This window comes from Ambystoma mexicanum, chromosome 8, assembly GCF_040938575.1.
Source record: "Ambystoma mexicanum isolate Mex_15411 chromosome 8, UKY_AmexF1_1, whole genome shotgun sequence".
NCBI classification, from domain to species: Eukaryota; Metazoa; Chordata; class Amphibia; order Caudata; family Ambystomatidae; genus Ambystoma; species Ambystoma mexicanum.
Window position 1 is genome coordinate 964,249,847 of NC_090929.1, and position 20,046 is coordinate 964,269,892.

At 45.0% G+C, this 20,046-nt stretch overlaps 1 protein-coding gene across 1 annotated transcript in view; it reads right to left on the reverse strand.

Moving 5' to 3' along the window:
* Positions 1-5,709: 5,709 nt before the first annotated feature.
* Positions 5,710-20,046, reverse strand: part of LOC138472609 (uncharacterized) — a 336,202-nt gene continuing 321,865 nt past the window's right edge. Inside the window, exon 5 of the mRNA XM_069610878.1 lies at positions 5,710-6,687. The gene's annotated coding sequence lies outside the window, so the exon portion shown is untranslated. The remainder of the gene's footprint in view (positions 6,688-20,046) is intronic.

Sequence of the window (20,046 nt, forward strand, 5' to 3'; positions counted from 1 at the left end):
AGAACTTAGGAGAAACTGGGTGACTTGGGTCCCTCTCAACTCCCTCGCACCACCTTTGGGCTAGGTCAAGATCTGGCAATGCCCTGGTAGGCCATCTACACAAGGTTGAGAGCGGTCCCCACACCTCCCTGACTGGGTCATGTCCTTGTCACTTACCTTCACTCTTTCTTCAAAGCTCCCCCCCTCCTTCCTCTCACTTCACACCTGGGCGTTTCTTGATAGGTCGTCTACATTAGCGTGTTTCCTACCCTCCTAATGTTGCATTGTGAAGGAATAAGACTGTAGGGCCAGAAACCATATGAGTATCATAGGATTGGTATCTTTTCTGCTAGCCATCTAAAACAATGGGACATGATCAGTTATTCATGTGAACTGTCATCGTGTGAGGTAATACCTGAGGCTATATTGTGCCAGGTTACATGTCTTTATATCGAATCCTACATAATGAATGTAATATTTACTGAAAATTGTATACCGAAAACATATTTATCAAAGTGTTATTAATAATATGAAAACAGTTCATATACTGAATCGTGTTTAACGAAAAACACCAATGTTGAAAGTATAAGGAGACAGCTGAGAAAAGGACTATAATAAGGAAGAAGGTCTGAATACACAAGAAACAGCAAATATGAACGTTCAGGGTGTATTTACTACAGAGTCCTGGCTAATGAGAGTGCCAGAGAAGATTCATTTTCCCAAAACAAAATTATGCTAATTATATACACAGGTAAGTTTAAAACAGTATGAATGTAGTAAAATATGGGGGTCATTCCGAGTTTGGAGGTAGCCATGGTGCTATTAGCGCCATGGCTGCCTCCAAAATCGGTCTGGGTCCGGGTTCCTTGGATGGGAACTTAACGGGTCATTCCAACCTTGGAGGACCTGGTAAGTCCCCATTCAAAAAACCAATGCCCATTCCCATTTGAGCCCCCATAGGGCTCAATGGGAATGGGGAGGGAGCTAATAACGGGCCCGCAAATAGCTCCCTTTCCCCTTAGCGGCTCCCGCTACGGGAGTCTGGTAAAACCAGCCACCCTTAGAGGGACCCGCTAAGCGACCTCGGAATGCGGCGGTAAGGGGTTAACGGCACCGGCATCCTTACTGGTGCCGTTAACCCCTTACCGCCAGGGTCACAATGAGGCCCATAGTTTTAAGACAAGACATTTTTCAAAACCTGCAATCCAAACATGTGGAGCTTTATGAAACATCTTAAAAAGAAAGAATCTAATAAAGAAATGCAAATTGCACAAATAATATCAAGAGAAAAGACCCAAATACACAGAAAAAAATATCACGACAACCAACAATGGTTAAAGATATGCAGTCGTTTAAAAAACAGGAAAAAAATTGCAAACTTAAACTGTATCGCTTTTAACATAAACTTTTAGAAAACTGAAAAAAAACACTTACCATGCTAACTGGAAAACTCAAGAGAGATGAAAATCCACAGGCAAATCCAAAAGTGTACAATCCATCCATAAAGAACCAAAAATCCCAAAAACCAAATCCATAAGAAAAGACACAATCAGGGCAAACCATCAAAAAACCAAAAAATAATCTGAGGTTGCAGACTTTGACGGTAGCACTGGCACCATTAGGAATGATGCTGGTTCTACTGTCCCCCCCATTCCCATTGAGTCCTTTGGGACTAGAATGGGAATGGGGAGTTACTTTTTCTGGCTCATGGCTTCAGGGACAGGCAGGGCTGTAATGCCCCGGTGATTCCCCATTCCCAGGCGCTGGATAAAAACACAACTCTGGCAGCAGCCGTGTCGTTTTTAGCGGCACGGCTACCGCCAGGGTCGTAATGACCCCCAATATATCCTAATGAAACAAAAGGATGAAACAGCTATACCAAGTGGACAAAAAAGATATTGCAACAAAAGAAACATGTATGTATTAAATAAGTTGAAATGTTAATATATTAAAGTTGAAATGTAAGTATATTAATAGGTTTTAAAGATAACATGTTACCATATTTTCAAGATATAATATTTCTATATGTAAAATATTCGATACATAAGTAATTCAATAAAAGAATTTCAATGAAAGTGGTTTTGAGATACATTCTTTCGATATAAACACTGTATACCTTGTACCCACTTGCAAGCCAAGCAATCCATTTCCATAACTGGGTAGTTATTTTCTCATTAATGCTAGTTCCTAATTATGAAAAAAATGAGTTTCTTCTCTTCCTCCCGTATTTGGGACAGGACGGCCCATTGTCCTTGAAAAGAAGCACCATTCTGGAGGATTAATTCTTGGGAAAAATCTGGCAAAATCATAGGACTTTAGCATAGCTTAACTTTTAGTTGTTCAATATTCTGGTTTATCCTAAACAATGGAGTTTGGTTGATTTTACCCCTACTTATTGGCCAATGGTGAAGCCTGTGTTGGGATGTTAGGGACAAACTAGCGAAATTACCCTACCAATTTCAGGTAAAACAGGATGTGTATCTTGCATCGTGGGCAGCGGGTGTTCCTGACCAAGTGTACCTTGGTCTCATGGAGGAGCAGGTAGCCATTGCCAACCTGTCATTTTAGATATTTACCAGAATGTTTTACTTGATAGGACATTGAGGTATTTGTCATTAGGCCAACTTTCTTCAAGCAGGTACACACAGCGTACATGTGTTGCAGATGTTCTAACCATGTTTCACTATGGATGACAAAGTCATCTAGCTTGGCTCCTATGAACATTCAATATGGCTTCAAAACCTGTTCCACATGGCTTTGGAGCATTGCTTGTGCTCTGTGTAGTCCAAAAGATGGGACTATTAACTGGAATAGCCCGTTGGGTGTAGAGGAGGCTGTTCTTCCCCTTGGCCTTTGGGTGGAGATGTACCTCCCAACATCATTTTGCGAGGTCTGACATTGAGATGCACTTTGCCTTTTCCAGGGTTTCAACCAGTTCGCAATTTGTAGCATCAGGTATCGAACTTGGACACGTCATTTAGTCTGATGAAATCGGCACAAACCCTCCCCCTCTGTCGGGTTTTGGCACAAGCACTGTATTTGATAACCATTCACTGAGAGAGCTTTAGGTCATTGCTAGGGCTAACATCTTTTAGGGTTTAAGTTGGATCACTATTCTGGGTGGCATTTTAAACTTGTGCGCTTCCTGGTGTTTCTGGGAGGACATCTGGATTGTAGGAGCCTGCCCAGGTCCTTATGCATATGTTTTGTTAGGCTCGGTAGAACCGTTACTCTACTTAGTTGTGTCTGTGCATCTATTGGGATTACTTCATGGTCAGGTGCTGTTGAAAAAGCCACATTTTGAGCAGGCAGCAAAATTGGAGAATTGTGGGGAGGGACGTCATTTAGGGATCACCAGGGGTCGCCCTGAGTTCTCTCTTTCTACCCTTTTGGTCTGTCAAGTGGCTGGCTTTCTTATTCAGGCTTCTTATACAGGGGTTTCCACAAGTGTAACACTTCGCGCAGTGACCCTAAATAAGAAAGAATAGGAATAACAAATAATTTGTCTTTCTGGAATTCTTTGCAAAATTGCAAGACTCATTAAAGGTTTATTGCAGGTACACTTCAGTGGATGAGTCCCTAATTTTGTCTGTTTTTAACTAACTCGAATTCACAATGCGGACAAAATACTCCAAAAAGCATTTAAAGTAGAATAAGCATCCATTTCAGACTATGTAATTTTCTTTTGCAAGTTGCAGTCATAGTATGTTTTTTTCTTCCGATACATTCTTGTATGAAATGTTTATCACGTTACAGTGATATGTTAACCATATTTTTCATACTGTATTTAGGAACAATGCTATGTAATGCCACTTCCTGGTTTGTCAAGGGGTAAAAGGTTGTGTTCCATCGATTACCGTGATGTCACTTCAGGGTGAGGTCAAATGATATCACTTCCGGGACAAGGGCCATGTGAATTCACCTCCGCTACCACAGGCATTTTGGTGAAATGACGTCCCTGATTGTGGGGTCATTCCGAGACGATACTGGGATAGAGTTCCACAGTGTGGGTGTGTGACAATGAAAGGACTGTTTAGGGATCCTCTCTTTGCAGACTAGTTGTATTTAAGAATATTCTGGCCTGGCGAGGATGTTGATGTAGTTTGCGTATGGGTTGATTTGGTAAAATTTCCGTGTACCCGTAATCAGACCTGCTGCAGCATGGAGGACTGCTTTTAGCAGAGCCAAGTTAGCGACTGGGAGGCCTGTCAGGAGGGCATTTTCTCAATTGATGTGCAAGATCACAAGAGTCTTTGGTACGGTCTGGAAGTCCTTTAGATGGATGAAGGGTTTGATTTTCATAATGGTGGATATTTTCATCCAGGTTGTTTGGGCTATGTGTTTCTGGAAGGACATGCTAATGTCAATGGTGAAGCCTAAGGACATTGCTGAACCCCAAAGTTGCAGATAAATCTTTCTAAGCACATATCACTGAGCCACAGTTGGACAAGTTATTTTTTGGCTGGGTGATCGATGAGGGCGAATACAGTCTTGGCTCGGTTAAGTTTGAAGTATGCATACACATCCAGGACTGGATGATGTCTAGATAACCACAGCGATGATTGATGTCCTGTGTGCTTTTTATTCTCATGTACAACTGAGTATTGTTCATGTGTTAGTCAATTGATAATGTGTTGTTTTCATATTGGGCCAAGAAAAGGGGCTTGCTATTTTCCATCAATGGTTTTGGTTTATTAATATGGTACAGCGGTAATGACTTTCTGCTATCAGATTGCTGTACTTTATATAACTGGGGGGATAACAGTCTGTCTCAACATATGGCCCATGCCACCTGGCTAAATGCTTATTCTGGGTGATCGGTAGAAGGACCATGACCACGTCATCCACATTGAATGGTCTTAGTTAGATCATCTTGTTGCAAAATAATTTTCTTGAGGAGTTTCACCATCTAGCAGTTGAGACTCCAAGAGAATTCGGACGAGCTACATATGTATGCGCATATTGTTGCATAAGGGTGGTAGCTAGTGTGTCTATTTCCTAAGACTTCCGTCCCACAATTCAGTCATTATGTTCAAGACATCTTGTGGATAATGGCCATAAACCAATTCAAATATTGACAAGCCGGTTGAGTTCTGAGGTGTATTCCGAACTGAGCAGAGAGCCCAGGGGATTAGATTGATCCAATCCTTCCTGTCCTTGTCAACCAGTCTCCAGTGAATCTTTGTAGCATCTGGTTCAATCGTTCATACCAATCCATCCATTTGGTGATGGTAAATGGAGGTGTGCAGGGTTTTGAAACTCAATATATATTTCATTCCCCCATGAGTTTTAACATAAACCTACTCCCTTGCTTGGTTAGGATTTTGTCGGATAATGTCACTCTTGTGAAGATAGGGCTCAGGAGCTTGAGAATAGCTATTGTGGTGTTGCTTCTGAGGAACAAAGCTTATAGATACTGGGTAGTGCAATCTGTTATCAATAGGATATATTTATTCCCTGCATGGGATGGTTCTTGCGGTCCCACTACATCCATAATGATTCAGAAGAAGGACACCTCAATGATGGGTAGTGGTTGGAGAGGAGCCTTTGGAACATCAAAACACACTCCAAGGTCCTTGAACTCTAACTCGCTATGTTAATCATCATCAGGTACATTCTAATGTCAAAGGATGGTTTTAATTATTTCATAAGCAATAATGCTACAGTAGAGAACATACAACCTTCACATTAGGATTTAATATACATAATTCAACAATTAAATGTATTCAGTTTGCCATCACACATATGATTAAAAACCTCAAAAAATGATGTGTGCTTGATAAAGTGACCAGTGAGCCCCGAAAATGTGACTTGTGCTTGTGCAAATACCACAATGAACAATACATATCATCCACAAACAACCAACAATGAAATCTCTTAATCAAAACATTACAATAAATTAATATACATGTGTGTACATGCCAGTAATTACACAACAACTATTGCACAATTCCTATTAGACATACTAATCTTAATAGTCTGTAGAGCAGTGTTCGATTCTGCTTAGTTCCTTTTCATGTTCTTAATCTTGGGTCACCACATCAATTCGGGTGCTCATAATGTGCCCCAACATGTTTCATTCCTTATATGTTGGCACATCATTAAAGGAACTTCTTCAGGGGCAATACACAAACAATAGCTTATATAACAAGTGACCCGCCTACATTTTCAGGCCACAAAGAGTATCAATCTTTGTGGACTTATTTGTGTTCTTTTAATGGTGCTCGACCTTTGTTCGGTTTAGCCAGATGGCATATGAATAGTTTGTATTAATTTCAATTCCTCAGTCTTCATATGTGTAGTTCACTCTTATTGGCTTGTTATTCACATCACCTATGCCAGAGAAATAGAACTAGCAACCAGTTGCCTGCTGTTCTTTTATATACATTACCATTTAATTCTTAATAGTGAATGTAAAGATGTTGCTTACCACTGATCCTCTGTGGTTATGCAGCCATGCTGGTGAAGTTCAATTTCATCTGCACAAAATCCTACAGATAAATATCACCACACATGTTTCAAACACCCATTGTCATCAAGTGTGGTAAATATCTAGTGCATCACAACTCTCTCAGTTTCCATAATGTATCTATCTACTCATTCAGAGTACATTTTCTTAGATGCTAAGTGTGGCGATTATTCATACTTTGTACACTTCAGTAGGTTTCCAACAGTGGAGTACTGTACTTGGGTAAAGGAAACCGCCACCTGTAATACAAAAAGCAGAGTTAGTATACTATTGGCATTCTCATGTCATCTCTCATCAACTCAGAGTCTCATCATACTAACATATGCGCTAAAGAGTGGAAGATCCTTGCTTATCTGCACTGACTTATCACAAGCTTTCAAATGCTTTAATGCACTGTCATCAATAGCGGACCGCCGTGTCTCTTGCATTTTCAGGTGTATCTACAAAATAATTAACATGTTGCCACATATAATGCCAATCGCTTCTATACATGTAATACATCTGCACAATGTGGCCATTCTGAAGCCTTATTGGATTGAGTGGTGCTTACTTGATAGTACTACTCAGTGTCCTCGTCACTCAGTAGTTCGTTTTACTGAATGAAAGGAGTCCGTCCTCTAACTAGCACTCTTTTTGTTAAGAGTGAAGGTACATTGTGACTTTGCTGTCATGTGCACATGTGCAGAATCGGCATGTCAAGCTCATAATAGACGCACCATTTACTGGTGGCCATCTTAACGTGTCTCACTCATCCATTGTGATAGGGCGAGAAGCCACTTCTAAATGCGAGTCTTGCGTCCCTACAACGGGATATCCACAAGAACTGCTGATGGAATCATGGACAACATATGTGATGTTTAACTACTTTTCAGGCTCAAATGTCCTATGTTATCTCAAGCGACCTGTGTAAACTGCGACTGCCTGGTTGCGCTCAACGTCCTACACGAGTGAACAATGTGATGATGTTTATTCAATCCATCCAGTGCTCACAAATGCATTATTAACAATAACCACACTATCAGAACACACCCTTGTTGCTCAAGTCTAGATTAGTGTATCTTGTATCACAGTGGACTGTCTTCACATTTCCTTCATAATCTCATACGATTGCAAAAAGTGTGCAAGTGCTACACTGCCTCCAGTGTCGCATCTTGTGTGTGTCCAGTGCTCTCATACAATCAGAGAAAACATTATTCCCATTACAGTCTCCCTACAGTCTCCCTAAGTGGCTGTTCTATAAGTGGAACAACACCTTCTGAGGTCTTCTGACAGAATTGGCACACAGCGCAAAAGTTCTTGATTTGGGCACTCTCCACTTGAGATCATTCTGCTGTTTCTAGCAGTCCTTTACAGTTTAACGGTGGTTGGAGACAGAAATAATTCAGAGAGTGATGGCCTCCTATTCACAAATAGGCTTCCCAATGCTGGCTTTCTTCAGGGGGCTGCCTAATAGAAAGTGTGCAGCATTGTGATCTCCTAAATTAGCAGCTTCAGCTCTGTCTCACAGAGTTTGACATTTTTCTGCCTTATGACGCGTCCATCTGTTCCTTCATCACCTTTCGCCTTGCCGTGGGCAAATATTTTGCTGGATGAGTACTGAAACCATCAGAATTCAGAGTGGGCTCCAATTGAATGATGGCCAATGCAATATTTTGGATCTAGGTGATGAACGGGGTAGGCCCCATCACCCGCAATGTGGTCCGCAAGCAAGTTGCAGTAAGGGGAGTTTACCCGGGTCTCCCCACAGTGCTGGGGGCCTGACGGGTCTGCCACAAGGATCATGCTGCAGATACTGAATGTTTTTGAAAGCAGATTCAGAATAATTAGTTGAAACCTGTGGCCACACTAAACCTGGACCTATGTGGTTTGGCCCCTATTAATATTACTCCAAAAGGGAACTCAAAGCATACACATGACCTGCCCACAGAGTTTACTGTGTGCATCCCATCCTGCATGAGCAATTCTGCAAAATCCAAGATAGTATACTAGTCTTTTAGAGTCTTGGTTCGCATTAGGGAACAAGACAAATTAGATGCAGATCGGGGCATGAAGCCTTGGTGGCCAAACCAATACGTGAATATAGAAGAGTATCACATCCAGCAGCATGTTCTTAATATAAGTCGTGACCAGGGGGAGAAAAGAAGCCTCTATATAAACTCATAAAGGGAAAAAGGTTGTGTGGGAGTTTGGAAAAAGAACAGCAGTGAGTGGATGGCGGAAGGCATTTGAGGTGCAGGAGGAGATAGGGGTTCAGGAGGTATTGTAAAGTACATGATGAGTTGGAAGCACACAAATAGTCATTGGTACATTAGGGTTAAAGTAGAAAGCAGAAGAGAGACAACAAGAGAATATGAAAGAGTTAAAGAGTCTAAAAAGGTCAGAGGAGGATAAGAAGGAGAAAGTGGAGAACAACCAGAAGGGAGGTAGTTCAAGGACAGAACTAACTGAAAGTGAGAGAGAGCAGGACAGTGGGAAGTCCCTTGACAAAGAGAAAATATAACCCTTTTTGCTGTCTTGTAAAAGTGGAGGAGAGTTGAGCAGAATGTCAAGGAGTTTAGATGTCAACATGCTTGCCTTGGAAGAAAGACGACATGGAGCAACACAGGTTCGATCCCGGGTCCGCGCATAGAAACCTCTGGGTATTAAGCACGTTATAAATAACCTATCATAACCAAATGTTGGGCTAGAACTGAACGAAGTACCATGCCCCTAGGCATGAGCGAACATCAGCCCATTGAGGAGGGTAGAAAGATGGGGTTTGGAGGTTATAGATCCAGGATACTTAGGCACGGAGTAAAACAAAAATCCAATTAGACACCTCTCACCCCAACTAACCTAAGACAGATTCCGGGGAACCTTCTCAAGAAGAACCTAGAGCTGCAACAAGAATACCTTAGGGCGCTTGGTGATGGTAACTGCACAGTTGCCACACCTACCACTAGCTTTCCGGCGTTGTGCTTACCTGCCATGGAGAGCCCGCTGGTGGCTCCATGATCTCCTCTCCTCGGGCCCGTCACAGCACGGTGTCAGACCCCGGCATTCCCCAAAGGGTGCTGCCATGTTGAATGCGGTGAACATGCGCGGTAGACCTGTTGCCGGGTTTCACGCATGCACAATCTGCCTGTATATGGGGGATTGCCATGGTGACTGTTTTGAGGGATAGCTTTCCTCAATGCTATAAATTGCGACACTACGCCACACTCCGTGCGTCGTAATCTCTTCCTTGTGCAGAGAGAGAGAGACGCTCCTTGATCCTATTCTGTTCTTGCCTTCTTGGTCTTGTTTCTTGGAGGTCTGCCTTCCTCTGATCCCTGCTTGCACTCTGGCACTCCTGCCTTAATTTCTTTCTCTACCTTATCTGTTCCTCTGGTTGCTTGCTATTTTTGGACATCCATGCCAGCGCTCCATGCTATTCCAGCCAAACATTAACCCCATCAATGTTCCTCTTCTTTCTGTGGTGCTGGAAAAGGGGTTCCCAGTTCCCGGCTGTGTTTCAATCCGCAGACTGGGGGTCGGGTGCACTTTCCCTAACCATACTATGCTGTGACCTACACGGGGCAACGGAACGTTGTGGAACCTGGACCCTAAAAGAATGAAGAGTTCAGGTGCGAGGGATTCCCGGGGGGGGCACTGCTTGACGTCAGTGGCCACACAGGGAAGGCCACTTACCCACAAAGATATCATTCAATGCAGCAACTCAGTACAGAAGACTGTGATTAACACCAAGAAGGCACCCAGAGAGAATTCTGGAGAATTGTTTTGCAGTAAGAAGAAACATTTTGCCATTTTGACCCCTTTAATTCACCCAACATTATACATGTACCCAAATAATCTTGTAAATGAATGTATGAGTTGCAATCCTTGTGGATTCTGCTTGGCTTTTTGAAACTCTGAATAGATTTATCATGCTATGAAGCACAAGTACAGTTATGGTGGCTTGGAGTCCCCTCACTCCTCTAATCCAATATTTTCTCCACCACAGGAATAATCAAATAATCTCTATCATCTACTATTGCTGACCTATTGTAGTACATTTTTAATATCTTCATCAATTTTATCTGTTGTGCAATTTTAACTGCAACCAAGAGCTTCTGGTAAAAGTTGGGACTATCCAAATTCAAATGCAATTATAAATCATAATTTATCAGATGCAAAATGTTTTACAACCTTTTTGTTGTCATAAACCTGTATTCACATTGAGGCTTCAGGTGCAAGGTAACATTGCATTATCCAGGTTGTGCGCATATATATTACAAAATAATATCACATAGTCCTGTATCCTAACAGTAACAGATACTATACTCTGTTCTTTATCAGCCTTGCTGGACAGTACCTTCAAATGTAGATTCTTTTGTATTAAAATCGAAACACCCTTTTGTAAGATGTGAATGTGGAAAAGTATGTCTGACCCACCCAGCTCCATCTAAGTTTACTTGCTTCATCATCAGTGAGGTCGGTCTCCCGGATTAGTGCAATATCACAGGACATACATTTTAAACAAGACTACACTTTGGCTCTCTTCACAGCATTATTCATTCCATTCACATTCCATGAAACCAGTTTCAAATGATCCAGAGTTATTGCGTTCATATTAGATATCAAGATTAATTAACATAAAAAGAAAATAATCTAAAAAGAAAAAAAAGAAAAGACAAATCCAAGTACAAACGGGGCATGGACAAACAGGAAAAATATCCTGTTAGTGATTACAAAAAGATGAACCACCAGTAAGAAACAGAGCAGTGTTGAGAGCAAAATCCCACAAAGGATAACATTTTAAACAAATATACCAAAGGACCACCCACCACCCACCCGTTGCATCATACAGCTGGCACTGAATTCTCACAAAAAGGTGCATTTTGTTCCAACACTCAATACCAGTTGCTAGATCACATCCTGATGTAATTATAAAAGAAAAATATTGGTAAACCAGAATACAGTCTCAGCATAGTTGAGTGCAAAGAACAACCTCCCCACCCCCCAATTCTTACAGAAGTAAAGACCAAGTTGCAGGAGACACTCGATCCTGAACACATATTTTAACAAGATTTCATAATGTTGGGAACTACACCATACTGAATAAAAGATAACATCCAAGCACCATAGGCAACCATAACCCTTCAAACCTCTGAACTCTAAGCACAGGCTAAACAGATATAATAATATGGCAATGGGAGAGAAACAACCTTTCAGAGTATTTGACCGACCCACCCTTATTTGTATAATTAAAACAAGATATGAGCGTGACTGAAGCAAAAGCCAGCAAAATCAATGTGGAAAATAATGGTTCCCCAACACACATATTAACAAGACTTCATAGCGTTGGGAAATAGACCATATTAAATATGAGATACCGTCCACACAGCATTCAAGGTCCAGCACATAGACACTCATGTGTTAGAAATCTTCAAAAAACACAGTTCCGAGGCTCAAATAAAGATGTCTGGAACGTTTATCAAATGGAGCATTGTTAAAGGGTAGAACGTTTCACAGCATGGCCCTAGCAACTCTGAATGAATCTAGCAAGTTACTACATCACAAGGTCCCGACAATCGGACCACCCGGAAGGAACTGCAAAACCATTGGATGCATTATGACGTTAGAGTCACTTTACCTTCCCTGCAAATCGGGAGCGCCTGCAATCGCTTGGATCCATATTACGAACAGCACTCCGAAGGTACGTCCCCCATGACACCGGACACCAATTATGGGTGCGTTCCTCAAATCAGGAACTAAACGCGTTTTGACTCTGACTTTTTAAAAAAGAGCCTACATTCCCCACGTCACAAAGCGGAGCCAGTGTTAGGTTTCTACTGCATGTAGAAACCTTGGTAATCCGACTCATGCAACTAAATAATGGCAATATAATGAGACGCGGGAGCCAGGGTATTCGGATGCTAACTCCTTTATTGTCGGCGCCAGAACTCGCGTCGGAGGCGGTGGCCCCGCCTCTTCCTCCTGCCGTGTCCACGTCACAGCTTCCAATACAACAGAAAGAACGGACACAAACATTAACAGTAAATACCGTGCCCATAGAAATGGGACACGACAACTCGGACGCAACATCTCCCCCCCACTTAAAGAGGGGCGCACCTTATTACATTTCCTCTATCCATCGAGGAGGTCGACGAATAGTCCTTTTGGACGGGCTCCTCCGGGGTGTTCTCTCCCAGCGCACAGGGGTGTCACTGTCGCTGTCGTCCGCATCTCGCGCTTCCGCCTGATACTCTGACTCCACCTCTGAGGATTCCTGGTCCGACCTCAAGTGATCCGTGCTTGGTTCAGCGTGTCCCTCAAAGGGCTTGAAAAATGATGAGTTTCTCGTGATGGTCCCTGTGGGGCTGGCTGCTGTTATTATGGAGCCATTGACATGCGTCACTTCTAGTGGTTCAGGTCTGAACGCCGGGGTGTCCTTGGTATTTTGTTCTTGCCTTACCAGCACCACGTCGCCCACTTATCCTGCCGGAGAAAGTCGAGGACGACCAACGCGCCGAGGAGAAACCTGCCGGTGGGTTTCCCGCCACCCAACGACCTCAAAGACTCGGACGACCCGACGCCCTTGCTGGGCTCCCGTCTCTACAATCTTTGCGGTCCAGAACTATTGTCATCGAGGTGCCCCGCACACCTCCGCCTTGCAGGACGCCGACGCCCCGACGCCGACGAGCACCGCTCGGACGAAGCTGCCGCCTCTTCGACATCGTTCTACCTCGTTTGTCGACGGACGTTCGACGCCCCGTGCCTCCCGCTTGAAAGGGAAGGCATTCAAGAAGGGCCGTCGATTCCCCGTCGCCGAACCCCGAGGTCTTCGACGTTTCCCGACGCCTCTCGACAATCTGTGACTCCCGCTTGAAAGGGGGTCGCTCAAGAAGGATCTGTCGACGTCTCTTCGAAGAACTCGACTCCACCAGGTACATTGGGGGGGTAAAAACATTGTAGGAGAGAATAAGACTATTGAACAATATATGGACTGGGCTTGTGTTATATCTCTTTATTTTACAGGTTGCCCAGGTGGGGGGATATCCACACAGAACTGTGTCCAGTAGCGAGGGCCAGTCTTCTGCCTATTGTTTCAACCATCTGTTATCTCTCCTCTCTCTATTGCTGGTTTCCTTCTCATTGATCTGCGTGCCATTGATACAGTATTATGAATGCACTTTAATGAGGTCTAATATTAGTGGTACCACTTTAGAATTGTAGATATTTACCATTATTGGTTTTCCTGAGCACAAAGTGCGTTGTTGTGATAAGTGTACATGACCCTTGAATATTAATTATATAAAGACTGTGTTTTCAGTAATACAGTGTGTGGACATTCCTTTGTGGGGGCTTGGGGATACACTGTACTTAAGAACCAGCCTGCATCACCTCCTGAGAAGCTAGGCCTTGATTGCTCGCCCATAGCTACCATAATTGAGAATCTTGGCTGGGGTCCTCTGTGCCTCTCCTCTACCATATAGAGAGCGGAAGTACAGACCCCCCCACCGGTCTTGACAAGCTGGTGGCAGCGGTGGGATGCTTATGGTTTTAAGACTCAGTGTATAACCGTGCCACTTACAAAATATCCGCACTTTATTAGATTAAGGTTTGGGTGTGTTCCAAATAACTGCATTACAAGCAATGGAGCCCATTGCGAATGGTAAATTGACTAGGATGAGCTTAGAGGCTCTCCAGAGTGCTTGTGAAGCCAGGGAGTTAGACTTTGTGGATAAGTCTAGGGCTGAGCTAATAGCTGCCCTGGTGGACTACCAGACTGATGGTGAAACACTTGATGAAGGGGGAGATGCAACCAGTTAGGACTCTGCCCCTGGGGTTGTCGCTGAATCTGTTTCTGGGAATGCCACCATTCCTGCTGCCTCTGTTCCAAACCCCAGCAATTCCATGGAACTTGAGTTATTAAGGATGAAATTGGCCTTTGAATATCGCAAGTTGGAAATAGAAGCTGAGCTTAAGAAAGAGGAGCTGGCACAGCAAGTGGAACTCAAGAATAGGGATCTTGCGCTCAAAGACAAGGACACTGAATGTCAGAGAATCCAGCTAGAGAAAGCTAGAGTGGAGACTTCAGCTAAAACCAGTGAGAGTGTCAGGTCCCCAGCCACCAAGTTTCTGAAAGACTTGGTTGGTGTGTTTTTGGAGGGTTCCGATATCCTCCAATGGATTGAAGCGTTTGAAATGGCTTGTGCAATTCATGATGTGGATAAAAGAGATTGGGCTAAGTGTTTGTTAAGCAGAGTGCCTCAAACTGGATATGACTGTATTCTGAAGCTGAGTGTGGAAGAAAGGGGTCAGTATGAGTGTATGAAGTCTGCTTTAATTGCCAAGTTTGGCAAGACACCTACCCAATATCTTAAAAGGTTCAGGGATTTTAAGAAAAGAGAGAATATGTCTTGGGTTGACTGGGTGAGTGCTGCGCACATGAACATGATGGGGTGGATTGATGGTTACAAGGTGAAAACTTTTGCTGAATTATCCCACCTGTTGTTTTTTGAGCATTTTTCTGAAGCCTGTTCACCAGAGCTGCGTCAGTATGTGGCTGACCAGAACATTTTGGACCCCTTTAAGCTGGCTAGGTTGGCTGACAAGTGGGTCTCCCACAGGGTGTCCCCTAAGGACTCCAGTGGGAAGGACAAGGACAAAGAAAAGGGGACCTCTCAGAAAGCTGAGGAGTCCCAAAAGCAATCACAGTCGGGTAAACCAAAACCTTCCTCTCCTAAGACCCAAAAATCTAGTGGGGATAAGTCATCTGGGGGTGGGAATAAGAGTAGTGGTCCACCTGCTGCAAAGCAGGCTCCCAGTGGTTCCAGTACCGTACCCCGCACTCCTGGCACTTGTTGGGACTGTGGGGCCCTGGATCACAAAAGGGGTGACTCCAGGTGTAAAGGTAAGGCACTTGGAGTACAGGCTGTCAGCCTGACCTACCCTTACCCCGTGTCTGAGGTGGAGGCCACTGTCCTCCCCTCCTCTACCGGGATCACATTTGGTGCTCCGGTAGAGATTTCCCTAGTGTCCCTTGGGGCCTGGGACCAGTACGCAGAAGTACTGGCAACTATCCCGCAGAACACCCGTAGGTTTTTGAGAAGTGTCCTCTTGAATGGCCAGCCTTCTACTGGCTTGAGAGACACTGGGGCCAGCATGACAGTGGTGGACAGGACCCTGCTCAAGCCAGAGGACTATGTAGGTGCTCCTCTGCAAACCACCAGGTTAGCTGGTGGGCCTCCCAAATTATCACATGTAGCCTTAGTCACACTCATGATTGGAGACAAGACAGCGAAGCTTCCTGTCCTGGTTCAGGACAATGTCCCTGCTAACATTTTGTTAGGGAATGATCTAGTAGAGTTGGGGTTGATCTCGGATGGTCTTCCCATGACTGCGGCACGGCAATGGACTTCGGTGAAGATGTAGCGGTGCTCCCTCGGAGCACGGGAAGAGGGCGCCTTACCAGGTCCTCTCTCGGGTCAGTCCTCGACGAATTCGGCAACCTTCAGATCTGTCGAAGCAAATGCAGCAGCAAGTCTTCTTCTTCCAGCTGGACGTCGAGGATCAGCAGTTCCAGTTACTCTTGAGTGGAGACTCAGCTTCTGAACGCTTCTGAACAATTTCCAGTGGTGAGAGGTCCCCAGATATACTATTCTGTCTCTCATCCACACTGCTGGCACACACACAGCAGCCAATCACACAGAAGGGCATTCATGCAGTCAGTCAGCCAATCAGGCACACAGTGCATTCAGGCCACACTCCTCCCTTTCAGACACTCACAACAAGGAATGTGGATTGGGACAAGTACCCAGCCATTCAACACTACACACTGCATTCAGGCCAGTTTCGGGCAGGGCTGTCTCAGTCTTTGTCTCACATGCCAGAAACCAGACAACCACAACAAGGAGTGCATATTGGTCACACACTCCATTCACCCAGGTCCCACCCACAGGAGGTACCCACAACATACAGGGAATGGGAAGGCTCCAGTCAGTCTAGCTGGGCCTTCACAACAACACCATATATGGAACTTCCACCCAACAGCCAGTCAGGGGGAAGGGACAGAGTCAGGGCTTCCCAGGACTTTGGGAAAACAAGGTAAGAGGCAATAGAAAGCAAGAGGCCACAGGGGCCATCTTGTTTTCCATCAGGAATCAACTGATTCCAATGGCAGGGCCTGGGTATCCCAAAATGGAGGACACCCAGAGCACCTGTCAATTTCAGCATGGAGCTGCCACCAGCCCATACCCTGCTCTGTGGGCCACCCACAGGTGCCCAAAAACATACACTAGGGGCACAGGGTTGTACCCCTACCCATGGGTGCCATAAGGGTATCCCATGGGTCTGTTCACCAAACCAAAAGAGAGAGCTGCACTGCCAGGAGTCCCAAATGGACTCATGGGCAGAAAACACGACAGAACACACGATACAAGGCAGTAAAGGACAAGGATTCAGAGGCCCTGTCCCCCTGATGCATTTCCAGCATCACAGTCGCCCCCCCCAGACTGAGGTGGAGGGTGTCTAATCTCCCACGGGATAGACACCCTCATCCAGACGGTCAACATACCTTCTGGAAAGGCCATCTGCATTATCGTGACTCTTCCCTGGTCTGTGCTCTATGGTGAAGTCTAGCCCTTGCAGGCTAATGGACCACCTGAGCAATTTCGGATTCTCACCCTTCATCTGCATAAGCCACTTCAGGGGCTTATGATCTGTTTGGACCTTGAAGGTAGACCCCGTAAGGTAGGGCCTAAAACGCCTAAGGCTCCAAACTATGCTAAAACACTCCTTTTCAACAGTAGCCCACCTAAGTTCTCTACCCTTGAGTTGTCTACTGATGAATATGATAGGATGTTCTCTCCCTTTGTCATCTAACTGGGACAAGACAGCTCCAATTCCGGTGTCGCAGGCATCCGTCTGGACGATAAAGGGTCGGCTGTAGTCAGGCGCACACAACACAGGTGCCCTACACAGACTTTCTTTCAAGCCATCAAAGGCCCTCTGACAGTCTTCGGTCCAATTAACCTTCCTAGGTTGTTTGGGTGAAGTTAGAGCTGTCAGGGGTGCAGCTATGGTTCCATAGTCTGCCATGAAATTGCGATAGTACCCAGTGAGGCCCAAAAAGGCTCTCACCTGGGTTTGAGTAGTGGGAGTCTCCCAGTTCTGTACGTCCTGTACCTTACTGGAGAGAGGTTGGATTTGACCCCCTCCTACCTCATGACCAAGATAGGTAACTTTCCCCTGAGCTATCTGGCACTTGGTGGCCTTGATAGTGAGGTTAGCCCTTTTCAAGGCCTGCAACACCTTATCCAGATGTGTCAAATGCTCTTCCCAGGTGGAACTGTAGACGGCAATGTCGTCTAAGTAAGCCACACAAAAGGCTTCCAGCCCACTGAGCGCATGGTTGACCAATCTCTGGAAGGTGGCAGGGGCATTCTTCAACCCAAAAGGCATGACCCTAAACTGGTAGAGTCCCTCAGGTGTTGAGAAAGCCGTCTTTTCCTTGGCATGGTCCGTCAGAGCTATTTGCCAATAGCCTGAGGTAAGGTCAAAGGTGCTCACAAACTTGGCAGCACCTATGGTGTCCACGAGCTCATCAGCCCTGGGCAATGGGTGCGCGTCAGTTTTGGTGACGGCATTGACGCCTCGGTAGTCCACACAGAACCTCCAATCCTTGGTACCCGCCTGGGACCTTGCCTTGGGGACAAGGACCACTGGACTGGACCAGGGACTGGTTGAGGGTTCAATAACACCCAGATCCAACATCTTGGCGACCTCAGCCTGGATGCGGTTCTTGACGGTATCTGACATACGGTAGCACCTGCTTTTGACAGGTACACTGTCACCAGTGTCAATTTCGTGCTTACACCACGGTGTAAGGCCCGGTGTCAGTGAAAACAGAGAGGCATACTGCTGGAGCAAAGCCCTGCAGGCCCTCTGCTGCTCTGTTGTCAACTCTGGAGAGAGATGTACTCCCTCCACTGAGCAATCCTGAGGGTTGCTATGCAGCAAATCAGGAAGGGGCTCACTCTCATCCTCTTCTTGCCCTGAAGCTAGCAAGAGACATGAGACCTCTGCTCGCCTGTGGAAAGGCTTGAGCCTGTTGACATGGAATACCTGGGGGGCTACCCCAGAGGCTCCCATGTCAACCAGATAATTGACTTCGCCCATCTTGGAGATGATCCTGAAGGGTCCAGTCCACTTGTCTGCCAAAGCTCTAGGCTTGGTAGGCTCCATCACAAGGATTTCCTGTCCCGGAGTCCAATCCACTTGCGACGCTTTAAGGTCATGCCAGTACTTATTCAATTCCTGGCTGGCCTTGAGATTTGCTGTTGCCTGACCCATCATTTGTGTCATCCTCCGCCTGAGGCCTAACACATAGTCCCCCACTTGCTTGGCGGGACCGGGAGGGGTGGCTTCCAAGCCTTCTCGGATCAAGGCGAGGGGCCCCCTCACGGGATGTCCAAAGAGTAACTCAAAGGGGCTGAAACCAACACCCTCTTGAGGTACCTCTCTGTAAGCAAACAGCAGGCATGGCAGGAGGAGATCCCATTTCCTCCTTAGGGGTTCTTCCAAGGCCCTGTAGGGTATTTTGTGGAGATTTGGGGCCTGACGGTATTTTATTACCGCTGAGAAATAACTTAGCAATAATCACTCTTTGTATTCAGATTTGGCCATGTGCAACAATAATACAATGGACATGCATTATTTCAGCACCCAGACCTGCATATTTGGTATACGTGGTTGGTGGTATTTTGGTGAGCATAATTCCCTTGTTTTATTTGTGGCCCCAATGTCCAGAATCCCTTATCTTCGCTTAGATTTTTCGTGTGATCACTAGAGAGACCTCAGACCTGCATTCTAGGGAAACCACAATTTCCAGGGATAGTGTTGGTGCGCCACCATGGGCAAACTCACTGACTTATTTACGACAGAGAGCTATATGTGGTAGTCTTGTGGTAATTTCCACTACCTTATATACGGTAGGGAGCTATGTTCAGAGAGTCTCTCTTCCCGTTGGCTCATGTACCTCCAACAAGTTATACTACAGTCACTCACAATTATTCATACTGATTCTGACATACACACATCTGTCTTAAAATGACCATTGCACTGTTTAAAAATCTCCCCACATCATTGGCATTGTAATGGTAAATAGAAAATAAACCACCCGTCTGTTTTCAAATATTTTCTGTATTATAAAATTTGCATTTAGACATAATCTCATTCTTTACAGCAATAAAAGGGAACAATCAAAGCATTTTCAATGACACACTGCAATTATAGTGGCGGAGAACAGAACTTAAATTGCAACATTAGCACTTGATTAAGACACGCACGGGACTTTCATTTTTCTACACTGACTGCATACTTTCGTGCACACACACAGCTCCCCCAGTTAGGTAATTACCTTATCTGTTTAGAGGATTCTCTCTGTGAATGTGGCTCTCTTGGCTTAACTCCAACGAAAAGGGACGCTTGCCTTCTCAAGCCGGGGTCATTGCCTGGAATTCTCAGCTTTTTCAGATAGGACAGCCTCTGCCAGTGGAAATGTAATTCTTTCAGCTTTCCCCAGTCTCGACTGCAGCAGGACACCCCCACAGCCAGGTCTTCTCCCCAGTAGT